This window comes from Rosa rugosa, chromosome 2 (genome assembly GCF_958449725.1).
Source record: "Rosa rugosa chromosome 2, drRosRugo1.1, whole genome shotgun sequence".
Taxonomy (NCBI): domain Eukaryota; kingdom Viridiplantae; phylum Streptophyta; class Magnoliopsida; order Rosales; family Rosaceae; genus Rosa; species Rosa rugosa.
This window is the reverse complement of record NC_084821.1, coordinates 12,796,574-12,819,220: the sequence shown is the minus strand read 5'-3', so window position 1 is coordinate 12,819,220 and position 22,647 is coordinate 12,796,574. Positions and strand designations below refer to the sequence as shown.

The window sequence follows — 22,647 nt, the reverse complement described above, 5'->3', positions numbered from 1 at the left end:
CACAATGTTGTTGGTAAATGGGTTGGATTTTCACTAAGCGACTTTTGTGAGAAGGTTATGAATGCTATAATTTTAATAGGGTGATTTGTGACGACAATACCATGTGTTATCTGAGCTAACCATTGAAATGAATTTTCTTTTACCCCGGAATTCATGTACTTGCGAGTTTATGGTGCTACATGGTTCAACAAGACAAGTGATTCAACTTTGGACGTTGATAATTTTGGATTATAGCCATATCTTCATTGCTTTTGTAGTGGGGATCATAAGAGTTTCTGTTGGTTTGATTTGAGGTTGCGAAAAGGAAAGCTTAATCTGAGGAAGAGCTTGATAAGTTTTGAGATTGTGGTATTTTGAAGCAATTGGTGTGTTCTTTCTTTCTAACCAGCATGAAATTTCGAGGGCGAAATTTTTATAAGGAGGGGAGAATGTAACATCTCGTATCTTAATTCACCGGTTTACTAGTCATTTGGACAGTAAACGACAATTTGATTTACTTTTACTCTTTTTCGGTAACTTCAGTAGCCCTAAAAGTTGACTTTTTGTTCGGGTCAAAATTTGAGAAAATGTTCTTCATGAAAGTTGTAGAGGACGTTAAACCGAGCGCGTGCATATGTGGTACGTAAAAATCAGAGTTCGTATGTGAAAGTTATAAGCGAAATACTAAAGTTACTGTTCATATGGTAAGTTTCTATAAATAGCCGAGTTACTGTGGTAAGTTTCCATTTTCGGAAACTTACCGAGCCCTCTCCCTTCTCTCTCCCCGACCCTCTCTTCCTCTCCGACCTCTTCACCTTCTTCCGGCCATAACTCCTCCATCCGGCGACGGATTTTAACGTATAAGATGTCTTTGGAAAGCTCTCTTCCTATTCTTCATTTCTGGGTTCGTTTCGTAGCTTAATATGAACTGTGGAAGGTGCAGCAACGAGAAGAAGAGGAAGGTCACTGTAGCAGTTTTGAGTCAACGCCGATATTTTCCGATTCCGGTAGTCTCCGGCCACCAAACTGGCATCGAAGGTTCGGTTTTTGACATAGATCATTTCCCCTAAGGTCTTTCATTTCAATTTACAGTGTAGAGGTCGAATTAACAATTTCATTTGCAGTGTAGAGGTCGAATTAACAATTTCAATTTCTAGGGTTCTTGGGTTTTCTGGGCTTGTGTTCAACGGCCAAATTGGAGCTCTTCCAGGTAAAATTGGAACTTGTTGTAGTTGAGAAAGAGGTTGGGTTTGTTGAGTAGATGGTGCTGCCAAATTTTGGTGGCCATCGGAGGTGGTTGCCTGTGGCGCGTGGGGCCCACGCACTGCCACTGTTGGTGGCGCGTGGAGGCGTGTAGGGCAGTGTTTTAATTTCAGTTTTTAGCCCATTAAATTGTAGAATTGTTGTAGATCTTGTATGTGAAGTTTGGTGAATTTTGGAGGGGTTTGGAATTATTTGTGAATTTCCGAAGTTTGAAGTTTTGTGATTGAATTGTGGGAAATCCGGCCGTCGGCTTTCCCTCGTTTTCGTTGTGGAATATATAAATTGAGGAATTGGTGTTGTGGAAGAGATTTGGGTTGAATTTGAGAAGTAATGGAGATAGGGATTTTCGGGTTTCGTTTAGGTTCGTAATTATTTTATCGGATTGTCGTTTACAGAAATATAATTGTGTACAGGGCAATGCCGCGAGCTACGGTTAAATGAAGGAACTCGTTTGCGTGGTCGCCCAATAGTACTGTGAGTGGACTTTTATTTTCAAAGAATGATGCATGCATTTATTTATTTGTTTCCGAGATGATAATTTATTTATCGTATTACTTTCTCGTGCATATGATTTTTTTCGGAAATGGTTTTGGATAATTTATTATTTGAAGATTTTATGGCGTGCGGGGTCACGTCATTGGATCATGCTTATTTTATCTTATTTATTTTTTGAATATGAGTTTATTTTTGGCGTGTGGGACACGCCGTTGATTTATCGATCTTTCTTATTTATTTATCGACTTTCGGATTTTGGCATTGAGAATGCCTTGATGATGATTTTGGAATTGGTTTTGTTTCGAATTATGGAGATTATGATTTATTATTATTTCTTGCATTTTTGCTATTGATTTGAGATACTCTTGGCGTGTGGGACACGTCGTTGGAAATTCATTTGCGAGAGTTGGGGAAGCCTTATGTATTTATGATTTTACTGTGGTTTTCGGATTTTCTTTTGCCATACTTTGGGTGACTATTATCATTGCTAGCTTTGATCTTCCGCCTTTGTGGCGAGGTGATGGGATCACCGAAGCCCTCCGCCTTTGTGGCGCTGGTTACTGTCTCTGCGACAGTAATTCTGAAGCCCAGTATCCTATCGCTACACTTAGTGGCGTAAGGGTATATTACGGGAGTACTTTAGCCTGGGAGGCTATCACCCGAGCCTGGGAGGCTTACTCGTATGGCTATCGTCTTCCCCTACTCACTTTACTATTTTTGACTAGCGGGGCTAGTTCGATTTCCGTTTAACCAGCGGGGCTGGTTCTATTTTTCTTGAGTACTGGAGTTTCAATCTTTTCTTTTAGTTGTGACTAGCGGGGCTAGTCGGTTTTTCTTGTACAGAACTTCTCTTGTTTTGTTGTCCTTAAACATTGCATGCATCGGGAGTTTTTAGAGAAATAAATGGGGAAAGTATTAAATTTCCTTTTGTTAAAATTTGTTTATTTTTGTCCACTCACGCTAACGTGTTTTTCAATACTTTTCCCCTGGGCCCTTCGGTTTCAAATGCCCAGTTTGCAGGCGAAATTAGTTGAGGTCGGGCGTACATGGAGTCGAGGCATAGCCAACAGCATTGCTTCCGCGTACTCATTCTATTTCTGTTTTCTTTGTTACCTAGTGGATTAGTATTGCTCTGATAACCTATGGGATTAATATTGCTTTTGGGTTGAGACTGATATTTGTGAAATTGGAGTTGTGATTTGGGGAGCAGATGGCTCCAGAAGATTAAGGATGGATGATTTAGAAGTGTAAATGTTTTCCTACAGGTTTTGGGTAGCCTACTTTTAGGGGAAGTTCCGCCAAATTTTTGGTAGAATTTCTTCTAAAGTGGGTCCCGCAGGGCCACTTCGGATTTCAGGGTGAAAACTGGGGCGGGTCCTGTCATAACCGCAACAAACAAATGGAGTCCTCGCAGCGGTATGCGGTGTTTATAGTCCTTACAGCCTCGTATGAGGAAATATACAATCAGTGCAAGATCAGATCCCACCGCCACCCCCACCAAGATACCCAAAATCTGGAAAACCAAGAAACACCAGCAAGTGGTGTAAATGCCACGAGGACAGTGGTCACAATACCAACAGCTGCAATGCTCTCAAAACGGCCATTGAGACCTTGTACCGTGACGGCAAGATGGAGCAGTTCAAGGTGCGCCAACCGCCACCTGTGATCGCCAACATTGAGACCTTGGGCCACATCAACACCATCGACGGCGGTGCTCTAATCACTAGCATGTCTCACAGGGCAAGGAAGCGCTATGCACGCGCTAATCACCCAAAAGAAGTCTGCAACATCCGCTACGAGAGATCAGCCAAACTCCCAAAGTTAGGTTGGGAACCTATTACCTTCTCAGAGGAGGAGGAACGCGGAGTGCATCTACCCCATGACGACCCATTCTTGGTCGACGCCATTCTTGGCAGATTTTCAGTGGGGAGAATCCTCGTGGATAGTGGGTCCGCTGTCAACGTCATCTTCAACGGTTGCTACAACCACCTCAAGCGGAACAGAAAATTACTCTGGGATCATGAACCGCTGCTCATCTTCTCCGGTGATGTCACGCAACCACTGGGTTCTGACGACATGCGGCTAACTATTGGCACTAGTCCATGCATGGCGGAGGTACATACGGAATTCATAGTCGTCGATTGTTTCAGCTCGTATAACGTCATCATCAGACGGCCGGCACTCAACAAGCTCAAATGCATCATTGCCGGATACATGCTTCTCATGAAGTTCCCCACACCCAACGGCACGGACTGTGTGAGGGGAAGTCAGCAGTTGGCACGAGAATGCTATTCAACAACTATAGCGCGGTCAACGTGCCGCCATGAAATCTTAACGGTGGGTAACCAGGCACCGCCACCAAATATCTTCGAGGACCCTAGGGATGAGGAGAAGAACTATGTAAAGAAGGAGCCGGTCAACATGGAAACGTCGTTGAAGGTTGTCTGCGTCTTGGACGAGCACCCTGAGCGGACAGTCTGCATAGGCGCCCAACTAGACCCAGAGGTGGCGGCGGAACTCACTCAATTCCTACGTGACAATGCTGCCGTCTTTGCATGGTCATACGCAGACATGTCAGGTATCTCTCCTAAAATCATCACACACAAGTTGACCATCAAGCCATCCTTTTATCCCATCAAACAGAAGCGGAGGGCCTTTGATGAGGAAAAGTACCGGGCAATAGGAAAGGAGGTTGCCAATCTCCAGGGCATTGGGTTCATCTGCCAAGTCATCTATCCCCAGTGGATTTCCAACTTGGTTATGGTCAAAAAGTCCAGCGGAAAGTGGCGGATGTGTGTCGACTTCAAAAATCTCAACAAGGCATGCCCAAAGGATAGTTTCCCGCTACCCCGCATTGATCAACTGGTTGATGTAACCGTTGGGCATGAGCTCCTTAGCATGATGGACGCCTTCTCCGGCTATAATCAGATCAAGATGCATCCCGGCGACCAGGAGTACACCACCGACAAGGGCCTCTACTGCTACAATGTTATGCCTTTCGGTCTGAAGAACGCCGGTGCAACTTATCAACGACTGATGAACGCCATGTTCGGGGAACATCTCGGAAAAATAATCGAGGTCTACGTGGACGACATGCTGGTCAAGAGCATAAAGGCTAGCGGACATGTGGCAAACCTCAAGATCTAGTAACCATTCTCCTGGCCTACGGTATGCGCCTCAACCCAGAAAAGTGTTTCTTTGGCGTCACCGCCAGCAAGTTTCTGGGTTATATCGTCAGCGAACGAGGCATCGAAGCTAACCCGGACAAGGTACAAGCCATCCTCAACAAGGAGGACCCTGAGTATATGGTACACTGTCCAGTGCCTCCAGGGCAAGTTAACCGACCTTTCTCGATTCATCTCCAGACTCACTGACAAGTGTGCCCCATTTTTCAAAGTCCTCAAAACGACCCACAAGAAAGTCATCAACTGGAACCCAAAGTGTCAGGCGGCGTTCCAGGGCTTGAAAGAATACCTGGCGGCAGTCCCTCTCCTTTCCATTCCTGTGCAAGGAGAAACACTGTACATATACCTAGCGGTATCAGTGTCAGCGGTAAGCTGCGCCATTGTCCGGCGTGAGGGCCAGGAGGAACTCCCAGTGTTCTACGCCGGCAGCGGCATGAACGGAGCAGAAACAAGATACCCTCCCTTAGAGCAACTCGCTCTCGCACTCATCGTTGCAGCCAGACGCCTCCGCCAGTACTTTCAAGCCCACACAATCCATGTATTAACTAATCAACCGCTGAGACAGGTAATGCAAAACCCTGAACACTCAGGGCACCTCAGCAAGTGGGCCATTGAGCTCAGTGAGTTCGACATTGATTACAAACCAAGAACCGCCATGAAGGGCCAGGCGGTGGCAGACTTCATTGCTGAACTCACCGAGTGTCAACACGAACCTAGCAGGGAGACAGAGCCCGGAACGGAAATGGTAACCGCTGAAGAGCCGGCTCCCCAGCAGTCAGACTGGAACCTCCATGTGGACGGCTCCGCTAGCGCCAAGGCCAGCGGCACCGGAGTTATCTTAACAGGACCGGGGGGACTGAACGCGGAGTACGGATTGAAATTCAACTTCAAGGCTTCAAATTCGACTCGGGGGCTGACAGCGTTAACATCTTCAGCGACTCTCAATTAGTCGTTAACCAGGTCAACGACAACTTCCAAGCCAAGGACCAACAGTTAGCGGCATACATTCAAATTTCACACCATCACACAGATCCCCAGGGAAAAGAACGCCAAGGCTGACTCACTAGCGAGACTGGCAACCGCTCAGCCACATCAAAGTCCAGCGGACACACAAGTGGAGTGTCTTGACAAGCCAATTATTACAAAAACCCTGGCGGAGATCTTCACCATTGAGGTCAATCCCAGCTGGATGGATGAGATTATCGAGTACAAGCGCAACGGGACATTGCCAGAGGACAAAGTCAAAGCACGACAGCTCCAGCGGAGAGCAACCCGCTACAACATCCAGAATGGCAAGCTTTACCGCCAGGGATTCACCCACCCCAACCTCCGCTGTTTAACCCCAGAAGAGGGAAAGGTTGTGCTGGTAAGGATACACGGCGGAGAATGCGGAAACCACTCGGGCGCCAGATCCTTGGCCAATCGTACAATGCGACAAGGCTACTTTTGGCCCACACTCGGTGATGACGCCCGGCGGATATCGAGATCTTGCCACAAGTGCCAACAGTATGCTGATCTCCCACATGCACCGGCGGAACCACTGTCAATCATCATCGGCCCATGGGTTCACTCAACGTGGGGCCTCGACTTGATGGGAAAATTCCAAACCGCCAAAGGCCAGTTCAATTACATCATTGTTGCTATCGACTACAACAACAAGTGGATAGAGGCAAAGCCACTGACGGCAATAACTACCGCCAAGGTAATTCACTTCCTCTGGAAGAACATCTACTGTCGTTATGGTGTCCCACATACAATCATTACAGACAACGGCACACAGTTCAACAACAAAGAACTCATATCTTTCACCGCCAACCTTGGCACCAAATTGAGTTTTGCGTCTGTCGCCCACCCCCAAACCAACGGCCAGGTCGAAGCAGCAAACAAGATAATCAAGAAGCTGCTGAAAAAGAAACTCGACAACGCCAAGGGTTTGTGGGCGGAGAAGCTTCCAGAAGTTCTATGGGCCATCAGGACAACTCCAACTTCCGCCACCGGCGAAACCCTTTTTTGTATGATGTTCGGAACAGAGGCTGTCCTACCTATTGAGGTAACTCAACCTACCGCTAGGGTCGAAGGCTACTGCCCAGAGACCAACAGCGACGGCGTCAACCTGGACAAGGACCTCCTAGAGGAAAAACGACACAAGGCCCATTTGCACAACTTGCAAAACAAGCAGCGGGTATCGCGTTTCTACAACGCAAGGGTCAAGGCCCGGAACCTCCAATTGGGGGACTGGGTAATGAAGGAAGTCATTCCACCGCCAACAAAACTCCGCCCAACTTGGGAAGGTCCATACAAAATTGTGGAAGTAGTTAGCCCAGACACCTCCTACTTAATGGGCAAGGATGGCGTCACAACGACCCACCCTTGGAATACCGAACACCTTCGGTATTACTACAAATAGTCATGCCGCTACCCAGGAGCATCTTGACTTAGCTAAATTTTTGTTCAATATTTAGCTAAGGGAAGCTACCCAACGGGTACTACCCCACTTTTGTAAACGCTGATCAATCAGCTATCAATGAAACGAGGAATTATTCAAACCATGGTTACCAAGTCTAGCACTGAGGGCAACTGGCAACGCCAGCAATCGTTAGCGGACCACGTCCGCTACATGGTGCACTTGGACCAATCTTAATTCCTTTAATATTTCATTGATTGGCAAAAGAAAACTCTAAGTCAAAACCCTAGCGGTACAAGCATATCATTACAAACACCAAATTTCAAAACTTCATTCCATATAAAGGGCTGGGACTCCCCACCCAAAAGTGTTCATTACAAAAAAAAAAAAAAAAAAAAAAAGGGAGTTTACACCTCAGCGGCTACAAAAAGGGGTTCCAACATATATCAGGGGTTGGCCTCAGCATCTTCACCTTCAGCATGTGGCGGCGGGTGTGCGCGGCTTGTTTGGTCAGACCCTCGGGCGGTGGGACTTGGAGTCTCTATGGTACCATCTGCCCGAGTATGAGCCGCCAGGAAACCAGCACAGGACACCTCTGACTGGGTAGGAGGAGGAGTCCGCTGGGAGCCATCCGCCGGGCGTGCGCCACTCTCTCCGCTTCCCGAGAGAGCGCCTTCCGCTTGGGCGGGGACCACACCCTTCGCCGGCAGGGCATTCTTAGCTGGCGGCACATTGGGCTGGGACACCTTCACCCAGTCGATAACGCCCTTCTGTTTCAGCATCTCCACATTGGCTAGGGCCCCAGCCTTCGCCGCCTCAGTCATTGCATTTTTGTAATCCGCCGATTGTTTGAATGTCTCAACAGCAGAGGCCGCAGCGCGGCTCCCTTCAGCTCTCAGACGGGCGACCTCACCCTCTAGCATCTTCACCTCGGCTAGTCTGGCGGCAGACTCCCGTTGCAGGATATCAATCTTCTTATCCTTGGCAGCCACCCTCTCCTGCAGCAGGGACATGTCTTGCTCCAGCTTGGAGACATGGCCATTCCGCTCCAAATCCCGCTTGACGGCCACCGCCAGCTTGCCGCGGGCATCTGCCGCATCACAGTCCACCTTTGTCAGGCGTCGTTCCACCTCTGCCAGCCTGTCCCTTGCCTCCGCCAGCTCTCTCTGAAGACCCTGGGTCTCCTCCCTGAGCTCCCGCTCAACCCGGGGCTACTTCGACGTCGCCAGGAACATTTCATGCAGCCCAACCGACAAGTGACCGAAGGCCGAGCTAAAGGCCGACTGGTCAGTGGCCGTTGGGTGCGAAATCCCAGCTAGGCCGCCAAACCCCAGCTGCTCGCAGAGGTGATAAAGAAATTCCCGCTTACCATTGGTCATGAACTCTGCGTACGCGGCGAACTAGTCCAGGTCACTCGCGGACGCCTCTCTCTCCTCGACCACGGGAGCCTTGGGCGGAGCTTGTCGAGCCCTCTTCTGCTGGCGGGCCCCAATGGTCTACACATCGTCCCCCTCTTCCTCATCAAGGGAGTCATTCTGCCGGCGCCTTCGCTGGAGCACCCTTGTGTTCCCAGCCGCAGGCCTCGATCCCCTCGCCGGCGGCTCCTCCCTTGCAACGGTGACGGTCTCCGCCTGCGGCACCGTTTTCTCCTTATGTGGGCCACGCCGGTTGGCAGGCACCCTCTCTTTCTGCAACGCGGCTGTAGCAGACCCCTTTTTCCAGCCATCCACATTGGCCCCCGCTTGAACGACTGGCAGGCCGTCACCACCAAGGTGGGAGTGGTGCGGCATAGGTAGCACCACTGGAACCTCGGACGGGCTCAGTGCCAGCGTTTCCGGGTTCACGACCGTCTGCTGAGCCGCCAGCCCGGACGCATACATGGTCTCCAAGAAGTTGTCGATCTCTGCACGGTCCATAGCCTTATCAAAAGCGTCGCGGCTCGCTTTGTTACCTGGCGGAGTTTCTAAAAAAAAAACAAAAAACAACAAACCAGTCAGCCTGAGGCACTCTGATCGAAGGTACAATGTGGCTGAGATTTCTTACCAACGGCACGAGTCAGTCGTTGATCGACCAACAACTCCCAACCGGTAAGAAGGCGAAAGTCCAGCAAGTTGCGATTCCGCCAACAGCCTCTGATGCGTGCCACGCGACACTCTTCTTCACGAGTCAGGTTATAGCGCAAGCCCGCTGCACAAACAAACGGTAATCGTTAGTAGAAATACAAGGCTATGCATAAGAGAAACCGCCAACTATGTTCAGCGGAGACCGGTAAACAACCTCGGATATGTTGAAACTCCGACTTAATCCTAAACGTCGGCTCCCCCTCGTTGGACCCAGCTTGATATTCCTACCCCGCCATGGCAACACAGAAGATTCCCTGCCAGTAGGACATGGAATCCCTTAGGTTCTCGATCAGCTTGGGCGCTCCCTGACGGACGCTCAAATTCACCTGCCCTCTGCAACCCTGGCGCTTCACATACACCAGCTCGTAGAAGTGCAGCACTTCCGCCACAGTTGGTCCCTCACAACCGGACAACCGCCATAGTGAATTCAGCGCCAACATTAACCGCCACATATTGGGACAAATTTGCCCAAAAGCAAGGCCAAACTCGCACACCAAGATTTGAAGATTTGGCACCAGCGGGAGTGTCACTCCTTGGCAGAATATCGCCTCGTGCACGGCGGCAAACCCCTCTGGAAGAATCGATGCCTTCTCGTCCACCGTCGGCGGACGCAGCTTCACCGAACCTGGCAACCGGAAAATCCGCTTCACCCGATTGACGGCGGCAACAGTCATTCGCCCTCCTGCCTCGTCAACAGGGGTGCCGTCCTGGAGGACCCACGCTGACTCAGCATCCTCCCCCGCCATCTCTCCCCCGCCAGCGGAGCCACTGGTAGCGCTATTCCTTGCCAACTACTCATCACGCCTATTTTTGGCAGCGGCGGCCTCCCCTGCCCTAGAACTCTCTGGACGCAAGGCACGACCCATGGCTACTTCCCAGGGTAAGGTTTGTAGCAACTCAACCTCTAGCGATTCTGGTAGTGAGGTTCCTACATGGGCAGACGGACGCAACGAGTCAATAAATATTTTATCCGCCACGCTGAACGACACGTCAGACCCGGAATTCTCACTGCTCTAAATCTCTACGACGTTAGCCATCCCAAACCCTAAAACCCAAATCAGTTAGCTCAAACAAGATCTAGCCTACGCCTACATCAGTTATAGCTAAGAACATCAAGAACAGTTAGCCAGAAAATGCCAAAACAAGAGGAAACACACTCAACCCAGATTCGACCATCTAGCAAATCCCTAAAAACCAACCCTCTGCCAAACACCATAACCCACCCCCAAATCTCACTTCACACCCTCAGAGCACACCAGAGAAAAGCATATAGCACCCCAAAAACAGAAACAACAAAACCCAGAAACAAACAGATCCAATGAAACAGGGAAGAGAATCAAAATACAAACCTTAGTGGCGAAAACTCCGGTGTGATGGTGAACAATAGTCTTCGATGGGGAAAATCTTCATTTTTCCAGGAACGATATCTCCACCAAATTCCAGCAGCCTCTTTCTTGAGTCTCGGACGAGCAAAGCGTGAAGACGACGAGTAGAGTTTGAAGCCTTAGCAAAGTGTCAAATCTCGCTGAGTTCCGCCCCCTTTTATGTCAACACACTACGCCAATATTTGAATCAGACAACTGCGCACATTTTATCTGTCGTCTGAAAAATTCAGCCGACAGCAAGAATTATTCTATCGTGTATGATTCAATCATACAACAGTTATTGTAAAATAGGTGTGATGTTGTCCTCATTTTTTAAACGGACAACAGATTTTCAGATTGATGTTGTCCAAATAGCTAGTTTCAGACAACATAATAATTGTTGATGTTGTTTCATTATTATTCAGACAATGGTTGAAATTTGATGTCGTCTGAATAAATCTATTCAGACAACTCTTTTTACATTTCTATTGTGCAATGTATTATCAAACAATCACTATATTTTGATGTTGTCTGACTCATTCGGTTTAGACAACAGTCATTTATTGCTGCTTTATTCGGTTGTGCAAAATACCTTTAAACAAATGGATTCAGACAACAATTATTTGTTGTTTCTATAGTCTGTTGTGCAACTCTTTTTTAGACAATGGATATGAATTTATGTTGTGTGAGTTTTCATACTTAACCAAAACTCAAATTTTTCACTCAATCCCTCCATGACTAACAAAACTTTCATTTTGCCCGCCCATTTTTCACTACTACAAAAATGGGCTACAAGGACTCCTTATAAGGACACATTTTTATCAAAGTGTCCTAATAACCCTATAAGGACGGGTAACTAAAAAAACAGGAGCCCCCGCCTATTGTTTTTGCCAAAAGTTGAACTTCCCACTTCTTTTTCCCACCCACATTTAACTCTCTCTCTCGCGATCAGGTTCCCCATTTGTAGTGTTGCCTCTTTCTCTTTCTCTCTCTGATTCCTTCCCAACCCCAAAACACGACCCCCCAATCTATGAAGATCAATACCAGATCCGGGACACCCACCGTCACCCTCCTCCAACCCACCATCAAGGGATCGCCTGCTGCAAGATCTGAAACCCCAATCTCCAATGGATTTGGGCCGCAATCCGATTGGATCGAACCACAGATCCATAAACCAGATCGAAAACGAAACCCTGCAACACAATTGGTCTCCACCACCTGCCACTAACCCAAATCCTGTGCAACCTCCATCCTCGACAGCACGCGCCGTCTGGATACCCATTGTTTTCTCTCTCCTCCTGCTTCTTCTCCGACGAAAGCCTGCAGCCGGTTCGGATCGCCGCCACCTTCCCTCTTCTCTGCTCCGGCCAACTCTTCCTCCGCCTCTGCCGCCGCTACCTGGAAATTGGCCCACGACGTTTTGCTTTTGCCCTCTGTTTTTCCTCAACTTACGGCGCTGCCGTCGTTGTACAAATATCTGTTTTCAGTTGTTCGGGAAGCCTCTATTCGCTTAGCCCCTTGAGTTTAATGGATAAAAGCAAGACGTGTAATCTATTGTGTTCGGGAAGCCTCCATCAACATCCAGAATCACTGTTAGCTAACCTCAAAGTCGGCAGTCAAAATCACCAACAGTGAGGACTTGGTAAGAGTTCGACTTCGTAAGATCAACATCAATATCGTCGTTATCCATCTTTTCTTCACATACCCAAACTGATTTTGTTTGATTTTCACGATATTATCATCTTTCTGAAAACGATTGATGTCAGATTGGTTTTCTGTCATTTGCAGTCTCTGTAAAAGTTCAAGGAGTGAGATACAAAAGAGCAAAGGACAAATCAATTTACGTTTGTTTTGGAGAAGGTACATACCAATATTTTGATTTATAACATTGATTAGAACAAAGAGCTAGAACAAACTTGAAATCAAAGGCTTTGCTTCAATTCTAATATACTGAGAGGTCTAAATGTCTTATGAAGTATAATCGATTTTCCTGTTGCGCAATTCATTCTCAAATACTGGTTATTGCTAGTTACCCCTATTGCAGATCATTCATTTTGAGCTGCTACGATTTTTTTGTACTCTTTTAATTTTATCATCAACATTAATTACAATATTGACTTCATGTCTGTTATTGGTTAAAGTTCTTCAATTTAACTTAATAAAGCTTTGCGAGCTTAATAATGCTCCTGTTGTGCTCTGAAGAAATGTTAAACAAATCTTTAGGATGAATGGTTCAGTTTGTATATGCAAGTCTGAGTAGGAGTTTAACATTTTGGTTGATAGGCTCTGAAGAAATGGCCACGGTTGAAGTGCACAGCTTTGCTCAATGCATCACTTGCCATGCTTGGAGCCATGATCACTCAAATAATGTTTTCAGGTTTTGGGCTATATAAAGATTGAAGCTTTACTAGAGTCTGGTAATTGAAGGGTATTACTGTGTAGTTTATGGGCTTAAAGATCAAATTTTGATTGAAATAACTTGATGTTGTTTTGTAGTGCTGCCATTTTGCCCAAAGAACAATGAGGTTTACATCTATATTCTGATGCAATCCAAATGGGAAAAGCTGCATGTTCTTCAGAAGGTACTGTGTTTCAGACTCATGGGCTTGCAATGATAGTAGTCGAAAACCAGTAGTAATGTGACATTTCAATACAAACTTGAGAGAGATGCAAGATGGAGTAATTCATGTGTATCCAAATAAAGATTGTAAGAGGCTAAGGATTCTTATTCCTTTCTAGATTTCTTATTTGTCATGGATTGGATTCCTGATTCTCTCTCAGTGAATGCTTACCTTTTCCCCTTCTTTTGCAGCAAAAGAAGAGCTTTATCCTGTTGCTGATGCAAACTACATTTTTCATTGACCTTCACCACATACTTTGAGTTATAGCAGCAGGGAATATCAGAACTTTATGCCAACATTACTTGAATCTTCTGGAACAAGTAAGTAGACTTGTATTGATCAAATAGTCATTCAAATGCATACAAATGCTCTTATGAATGGAGGACAAGTAATTGTTTTCTAACAATATGCTTGCCTACCATGTAGAAGTTCAATCTTCACTTAATGCTTAATGCGGATAAGGAATTTCTGGCCCAGAAAAGTGCTCCACATCGTGACTATTATAATGTTAGGAAAGTCAATATCCATGTTCATCACTCAGCATGCATGAACCAGAAGCATCTTTTGAGGTTTATAAAGTCAAAGTTGAGGAAGGAGCCTGATGAGGTAATTTGACATTTCAATGCCAATACGTTGTCAAGTGATTCTTCTTTCTTTCCTTCATTTCAGTATTATAGTCGCTGAATGATCAGCTGTAGTGAGTTTATATTATTTGTTATGAGTTGCGACTCATGTATGATAATCATTGGTTGCTCAAGTTCATATACTTTTCTATTGAGGTTGTAATATTTCGAGATGGCACTTATTTGACCTTGAGAGAAGTTTTTGAGAGTCTGGATTTGACTGGGTATCTCCTCTGTCCCACTTTCAATTTTCAACATATTTGACTTCTGTTCTTTGAGGTCCTTATTTGTGTATTTATAATATATTTGTGAAGATGCACCATGGATGACATAAACATTTGTCACATTTGTTTCAACATGTACGACCTGAATGTGGACCTTTTGGATGTTCATGCAGACAAAAGCACATTTCATCGTTTTGATAAGTTCAATTTGAAGTACAACCCCTATGGTCAAAGTAGGCTCATGGAGATTTTCCTTAAGCAGGATAATCTTATCCAAGGTATAATTGTTTATTGGCTTACTTGCTCTTTTCATAGTGAAGTATTGGATTCTCAAGCCATGGCTTTTGAGATGTTATTTCTGTCGAGTCTTAAGAGGCATTTTCATGATCATCTTTTGTTGAATAGGCTGTTTCCTTGATGAGCTGACAAAGCAAGTGTTTTCTAATCTTTCTGCCAGTAAACATCAGGTGCTTTCTTTCTCTGCTACTTTTGTAGTGGTTTTAGCAGTTTTTTTTTTTAATCATAAATTATGAAGAATGCTAGACTGCTACTGTGGATTAACGCTCCAAATATTAATTAATTCATACATACTTTAATTTCCCAATCTGTTGGATATAAATGAGTGTTTATAATAATTTAGATATCTGGATGAAGTTTAGGTTTCTGAATTATCCTTCCTTGCCTCTCTGAATGTTCATTGATATGGAACAAATGACCACTCCCTCTCCATTCCTTCTTGTTTGTTTATCTTTCTGATTTCTCTGCATGTCCAGATTGGCTCGCTGCCTGATGCTCTGATTTTTGTACTGCAGATGGCTGAGTACAGAATATCAATATATGGCAGGAAGCAAAGTGAGTGGGACCAAATGGCTAGTTGGATAGTGAACAATGAATTGTACAGTGAGTGTTGTATGGTTGATACAGGTAAATCCAAGAATACCTTTTAGAAATAGGTCATATGAATTTGGGAGTTCTAGTAACAATGTTACTTTTAGGGTTTAGGATTCTGTAAAAATCTTGAATTCTTATTATGCAATTTTTGTCTTTCAGCTGCCACGGCTATACAATATATACAAGGAAATGTGGATAGTCACATCATTTCAGAACATTCTTGACAATATTTGTAGGTAATATATTATCTTCTCTTTTGGGTTGTTTGATACGTAATTGAAATTGAGAAAGTTCAAGGAATTAAGGTAAAGAATTATAGTTTAATGCTTCTTAGTAACTGGACTTAAAATGATTGCTTGTGTGGGTTCTTCTTTCTGGTAAAGATTCAAGGGGAATGATAGCAACAATTAATATAAGAGACTAAAACTTGGATTTTGAACAAGTCTGGTGTTTTCTGTTTACTGCAGGGGATCCTTATTTATTGTGGCTAATTGACTTCTGTTTCTATCTATATCATCGTATGCATCTTTTTTCTTTATTTGAGTTCTGTTATGTTTTGAAGTATGAAGAGATTGAGCCTCCAAATGTGGATGAGCTTTCTGACATAACTGAAAATACATTCACTAAACAACAGGTATTTGATCTTTTCTTTGCGGTTGAATTTCTGTTAATCAATTAGTATGCCCTTATTCATGGTAATAAATAGGATTCATACTAAATGTAATTTTCTGGTGATTGTAGAGGTGATCAAGATGGAGGCTGACTACAAAGTAAGTTCCCTTTGAACCTTCCTCTTACATATTTGGATTTGCCAAGTTGATATAATCTGATATTGATTGCTTTGCTTTTCTCTCTCTCTTTTTTTTTTTTTTTTTTTTCTGCATACTCCTAATATGCAGTTTCAGGCTTTGATTTACTACCTCACAGATCTAAGTGAATTACAGATGGTTTTATTTTTGGCTACTCGGTATATAACAAATCCTTAATATGTTTGTTTCATTGATGCTGGTTTCTTGATTCTGTTGCTCTTTTGATTTTCCTGTGTTATTGTTTTTGCTCTATTGTTGTTTCAGAGGTGAACCTATTCCTCCCTATAACAAAACCTCAGAAATTCTTTGAATATTTACAAGTGTAATTTGGTTTGATATCTATTATCATTTCAATCTCAAGATTTGATATAATGGAATTAGCTTATTAAGATCCTAAGTTTGAAAATGTCTATGGAGGAGTTAAAGATTTTTAGCAAAAAAAATTACTTGATTCAGTGATTAACATGTTGCATCATTCAATCATCTATACTTAAATGTTCTTGATCTTTTATCTCCTAGTTTCTCTTGTTCAGGGATGGAGTGAGTGAGTCACAGTTCAACCAAGTCTTGAATGTAGAATTGGATCAGATTATTGAGCTTTTAACAAAATCTTTCCAGGCTGGTGGTTCTTCCACAATGGGTCAGTCTCCTATTTCATTCATGTTTTTTGTATCTGTGCATCAAAATGTGATATCTTAATCTATTTCTCATTTTAATATGTTCTTATATTTCTGTTTGGTTATGAAATGATGACTTTGCTCTTTCTTCTGAGGTTGGATGATGAAAATGAAGGTGTTCAATATATTAGCAGAGAGCATCCTTTTGGCTGCACCAGCACAGGTTTCTTCTATTCCATTTTCATTAGACTATGTTCACATTCATGTGATCTGTTCATATACTCTGAATTTTTTTTTTTTGGATTCTTTACAAGTTTTAAGGACACTTTTTTAACGTCCTCTATTACCTTTATTAAGTGTCCTGTTTTAGTTTTAAGGACACATATGAGTATTTTTTTTTGTGTCCTCTGAAGGATTTAAGGACACCATTTCTGGAGCTTTTAGGACACAGTTTGTGTGTCCTAGTATAGAAAAGAGGACACAGTTTCTAGAGCTTTTAGGACACAGTTTAGGTGTCCTCTAATCGATTTAAGGACACTATGTCCAAGGCTATTAGGACACTTAAACTGTGTCCTTGTATAGATAAGAGGACACTTTTTCAGTGTCCTTGTTTGGGACTTATGATGACACCCGGATAGAGGACTCTTTTTTAAAGAGTCCTTATATGTATTTAAGGACACAGTTTCAATGTCCTTAAATGGTGTTTTTCTAGTAGTGTTTTGACCAAAAATTAAATTTCCCCCTTTTCATAGAAAACCTTTTCACACTCTCTTCCTAATGTTCTAAAACATTTGTCATCAAAAAAATGTTCTAAAACTGTGAACTCGACTCAAACCCAGTCCTCTGACCTCTCTCTCAGTCCCCAAGGACCTCTCTCTTTCCACGAACACCAAAGCCACTACTGCCTCTCTCTCCTCCTCTCACTCTCGCTCTGCTCTTCTTCGATTTCATGAAGGAGGAGCTCAGGTGCCACTCCGCTCTAGCCTACGCCCCTCTGCCTTCTTCAATGCAGGTATTTCTCAATCTCTGGAGCCTTTTTTTTATTGTCTAGGGTTAGGATTTTGAAGATTGGATTAGATTTGGGGGAATTGTTTTGAAACCCCCAATTGATCTTTCGGATATGGGATGAACACGCATCAACATATGTTTTGGCCTTTTGGAATATACATATTTGATTCGGGTTTGGGTTCAATTAAGGAGTTGGCCGGCTTAAGTTCCTCCTCAGTGCAGCGCGTGGTTGTTCTTCGCCGGAGGAAACCCGAATATCGTCGTTGTCGGATAACAGACTTGCAAAAAGTTCAGAAAACACTCAGGTAACCATCATTGGGTTTGTTTGATGGGTTTTCGGATTTTCTGGATTGGGAAACTCCCTCTGTTGTTAGTCTTGATGATTTAATTGTTTCGAATCCGCATAAGTTTCAGGCTATGGGGTTCCTCTCCTGCCTCATGTATGAAATTTAAACCTTGCTTTGAAATTAGATTTTGATTCCAGTGAGATTGTTTTGTTAGCAAGGATTCTTGGATTGGTTTTGTGATTTTTGACTTGGTTTTGGTATGTTGTTGTTGAATCAAAATCAGAATCAGAATGCTAAGTGTGGGAGACACAAGGAAGAGTTACTGAGTCAGCTTCGGGTTGTAGTAAAGTCCGAACTATCCGGATGCAGAACCTTGTAACTTTTTGGGGGTTGTTCTTTGGGTGTTCGTTATGTTTAATTGAACTAGGGGATGAGGAAAAGCTTGTCTTTTTGCTAATTACATTGGGTGCTTTGTTGAAGGGTCAGTAGGACCTTCCTAGTACTTAGTCCATACCATTTTTTTGTTAGTGTTTCTGCTAATTTGAATGTGAATGTAAATAAAACAGAAAAGGGTTGCTATAAATCTATGTTTGTATGGTTCTTACTTATTTTATTATTCAGAGTGCTAGAAGAGTAATAGAGCCATGGCATCCCAAATAATAAGAGTTTGAGGCTAATGATTGTCGCAAGTCTGCCAATCAAGATTTTTTCCCAAAAACATTACAGAGGAGCTACCTTAGGACTGTTCTATGGGTTCCTGATTCAAAGTCGAATAATGATGGCACTGCAAGTCTATGTTTGTTTCTTTGTAATTGATCGATTTTAACTTATTGCTTTCTTATGTTTATTTGTTAGTGGTATCAAAATTTACAATGATCACAGGAATAGATCTAGCCGCAAATCAATATTGTGGCAAAACATGGCGGTATGTCTAGCGCTAGTATTCATTTATAGGTTTACACTTTCTACTTTGGTTGGTACATATGATGGTTACTGTACTGCTGAGCTCTTGTAATGTATTGTTTTTAGGGTATTCCGGTGTAGCAAACTGACAAGGACTGTGGCATATTCATCATGCGGTTCATGAAAGAAATAGTTGAGGATAGGAATCTGGAATTTGCATCAAAGGTAAAGCCTGAAATTTAGGCCTAAACTGCTTTGTAAGTTCATTTTCTTGTTGGATGTGATTTGTGATGTTGAGATAGTACTATATTTGTTTCAGTGGCAGGGGCGATCATCCAAGGAACTGGTTTACACCCAAAACGATCTTGATGCTGTGAGGACAGAGTGGGCTAAGTTTGTCATGAAGTATCACACATAGCTGGTAAATGCATGGGATAATGTTTTTGGTATTTTAATCACCCTAGCTAGTTGCCATTTTTGGCCTTTATGTATAGGCATATTATGGTGAATGTGCATTGGACAGAGTTATACAAGCACATGTTTTTGGTTTTAATGTATATGTGTAGGCATCAGGGTGTTGATTACTATGTTGATCGATGTTGGAATGAATCGAACTAATGGAATATTTTAGTTCTTGTTGGAATCAATGGAAAGTTTTTGGTATCAATATTGGATGTGTTCATAAATGCGTTGATTGATAGGTTTTTGTTAGATGCAATATCCAGAATGTATGTCTTCTTATCCAATCTCAGACAATGCAATTTCACCAGAAAACCATTGTCTGACAATTGAGCACAAAAAATTCAAGTGAAAAAACTGTTGTCTATACAACATAACAAACAACATCTTTTACACTGGTTCTATTGCCCAACATTGTAAAACACAATGTTAAAGGTACATATTCTGTTGTCTCACTTCATTAACCACTACATCATAGTGCCCAAACTACAAATATGCTGTTGTTTGACCAAAAGCAAAACAACATAGAGTACAAATTAAACATTGTCTCACTTCAACAAGCAGTACATCATAGTAGCAAAACCATGGTTGAAAATAAACTTCAATAACTGCAAAATCTAGAAAGATGTTGTTTGAGTCGACTACGGACAACATTTTACTATGAGAAAAATGTTGTCCTAAATGACCTTAGAAGTTCATTTTGTTTACATTCTGATGACTTTATTCACTTTGGACAACAGCTATTTAGGAGGTCTGTTGTCTTTTCTGGTGTTCAGACAACAGCCTTGTTAGTTCTTGCTCTTGTCCAAATTTTCTTCAAACGACAGAATCTCGCTGTTGTTTGATACCTCCATCAGACGGCTCTCACTCAGTCAACAGCAAAGAGGGGTATCAGACGACAGTGAAAAACTGTCGTCTGATCATATTATTGGCGTAGTGACATCAACCGTCCACTGAAAAACGACATCGCGCACCAGCCGTACACGTGTCCCACGTCTCCAGTTACTCTCCGGATTAACCGAGGCGTCGCCTCGGTTACGGAATCCATAATTACTCGTATTAATGGCGAGAAGACGGCCAGGCTTAGGAGACACGCCTCCAGACGCTAACCCTCTAGGAGTTAGCCACGTGTCGATCACCATCAGACGAAGCGTCTAATGGAAGTAACCACTTGGGAAGAAATCACCAACCTTCCGAAGTCTCCGCTGAGCGAAACCCCGCCAGCGGAACCCCTCCCTTGTCACCTTCCAAGTGACGAAGTCTCCGCTGAGCGAAACCCCGCCAGCGGAACTTCTCCCTTGTCACCTTCCAAGTAACGAAGTCTCCGCTGAGCGAAACCCCGCCAGGGGAACTTCTCCCTTGTCACCTTCTGACTTGGATACACATTTACGCAAGCGTACGTATCGTTGTCAAGATAGGGAAATATTGAGCCCAAAGTTTATCGTACCACGGGGATTAGTGGCTAACCCACAATCCTTGGGTAATCGGAAATAAAGACACTTAGCAAATAAAGAAAAGAAAAAGAAAATAAACAAAAATGCTAATCTAAGGCACCAAACCTTAGCAATGCTCGGCTTTGGTTTTCACCAAAGCCTAATCAAAACTAAAAGCCTAGTGGTGGATATAAACAAATGAGTCGAAAATTGTAGGAAGTTTTGAATTGTGAATTAACTAAACTAAATGCAACCAAAAAGTAAATTAAACAACTAATTAACGAACTAGAAAATTAAATTTGGGTTTTCAAATTAATGGGAGCATGGGAGTGTCGGGTGATTCACACTAACTATCTTGCAAATATCAATGCCAATTTCACAAATGCATGCATTTCCTATGTGTCGAGTCCCGTATCTAGTACCGGTTAAGGCTACTAAACCAATTATCCTTTCGGTGTATTGATTATGCCGGTTAAGGCCACAATCAACTCTCTAATTTGGGCATTACGCCGGTTAAGGCCGCAATATCCAAAATTAGAGGCCTAGAGTGCAAGATAATAGAGACCCAAGCAAGCTTAGCTACAATTAAGCTAGCTAATGGTTACCACACTTAAATCCTAGATGCAACAAGACCAATAAGTTGTCAATTTATCAATCCATTCATCACAATTGCTCACAACATAATTTCAAAGGGTGACAAAGCCTAGAAACATGCTTCTAAGGACCAATAAATTCGGATTTAAAGCATACACAATGGAAATTGCATTTATTAAAATTAAAGCATCAATATTTATACAAGATGAGTTAGGGCTTCACAACCCTAACTCCCAAAATTGAACTACTCACTATCCATAGTTAAATACATCATCAATAGCAAATAAAATTATGGAATAGATAATAAGGAAGAGAGGGGAGAGTTAGCTTGGTCACTCCTAGCTATGGGCTAGAATGAACCAAGCAATTTCTTCACCCAACTACCCAAAATAGAGGTGTGGTGCTCTTGATGATGATTCCCTTGAAGCCTTGAGTGAGTCCTTCTAAATTCCCAAAATAAAACTAAAGAAACTAAAGAAAATGAAGAGGGAAAAAAAATGGAGGAAGAAGATGGGAAAAGAGAGCAGCCCAAAGGGGCTGCCTCTGTTTTTGTGTTTTCGGCGCTGTAGGTTGATGGGAAGAGAGAGAATAGGGTGAGGTATATATATGGCTATGGAATTAATGGATGAGACGGGTTGTGTGGATGTGAGAAGAGAAAAGAGGTAGACTGCCACGTGGCAGCACAAGAGAGGGTGAGAGGAAGGAAAAGAAAAGAAATAAGAAAGAGAGAAAATAAAAAGGAAGGAAGAAAGACATGCACGTGGGAGGGAGGAAAAAAAAAACCATTCTGATGCTGATGTCATGATGACATCAGCAAAGTCTTTTATCTTTTCTTTTTTTTTCTTCCTTTTTCTTTTCTTTTCTATTTTCTTCTTTCTTCTCAATGCATTTCCGCAAATACTTTCGGAAGCAATTAGATTCCGCTCTCTTGATGGCGTTGACCATGGTTGACCCGCATTGACTTTTTCGTCCTTTTGTCGGAAACTTTAATTTTCTCCAATTTCGCACCATTTTCTCTCATTTCCGCAATTCCGCTTATTTTCTACAAAGTAAATAAAATTGGATTAATTACATAATAATTGACTTGAGGATTAACTTATTTCTAGTGTTTTAGATACAATTACATGCATAAAAATGCGTGTAATCACCTTCCAAGAAACGAAGTCTCCGCTGAGCGAAACCCCGCCAGCGGAACTTCTCCCTTATCGCCTTCCAAGTGACGAAGTCTACGCGGAGCGAAACCCTGCCAGCGGAACTTCTCCCTTGTCGCCTTCCAAGTGACGAAGTCTACACTGAGCGAAACCCTGCCAGCGGAACTTCTCCCTTGTCACCTTCCAAGTGACGAAGTCTCCATCAAGCGAAACT

General features: G+C 43.3%; 1 long non-coding RNA gene across 1 annotated transcript; it reads left to right on the top strand.

The window, feature by feature from the left end:
• The first annotated feature begins 1,163 nt into the window (after positions 1–1,163).
• LOC133731502 (uncharacterized) lies at positions 1,164–3,030 on the top strand. Its single transcript, XR_009856690.1, has 3 exons — positions 1,164–1,189; positions 1,656–1,716; positions 2,751–3,030. It is a non-coding gene; the product is annotated as an uncharacterized LOC133731502 (long non-coding RNA).
• Positions 3,031–22,647: the final 19,617 nt, after the last annotated feature.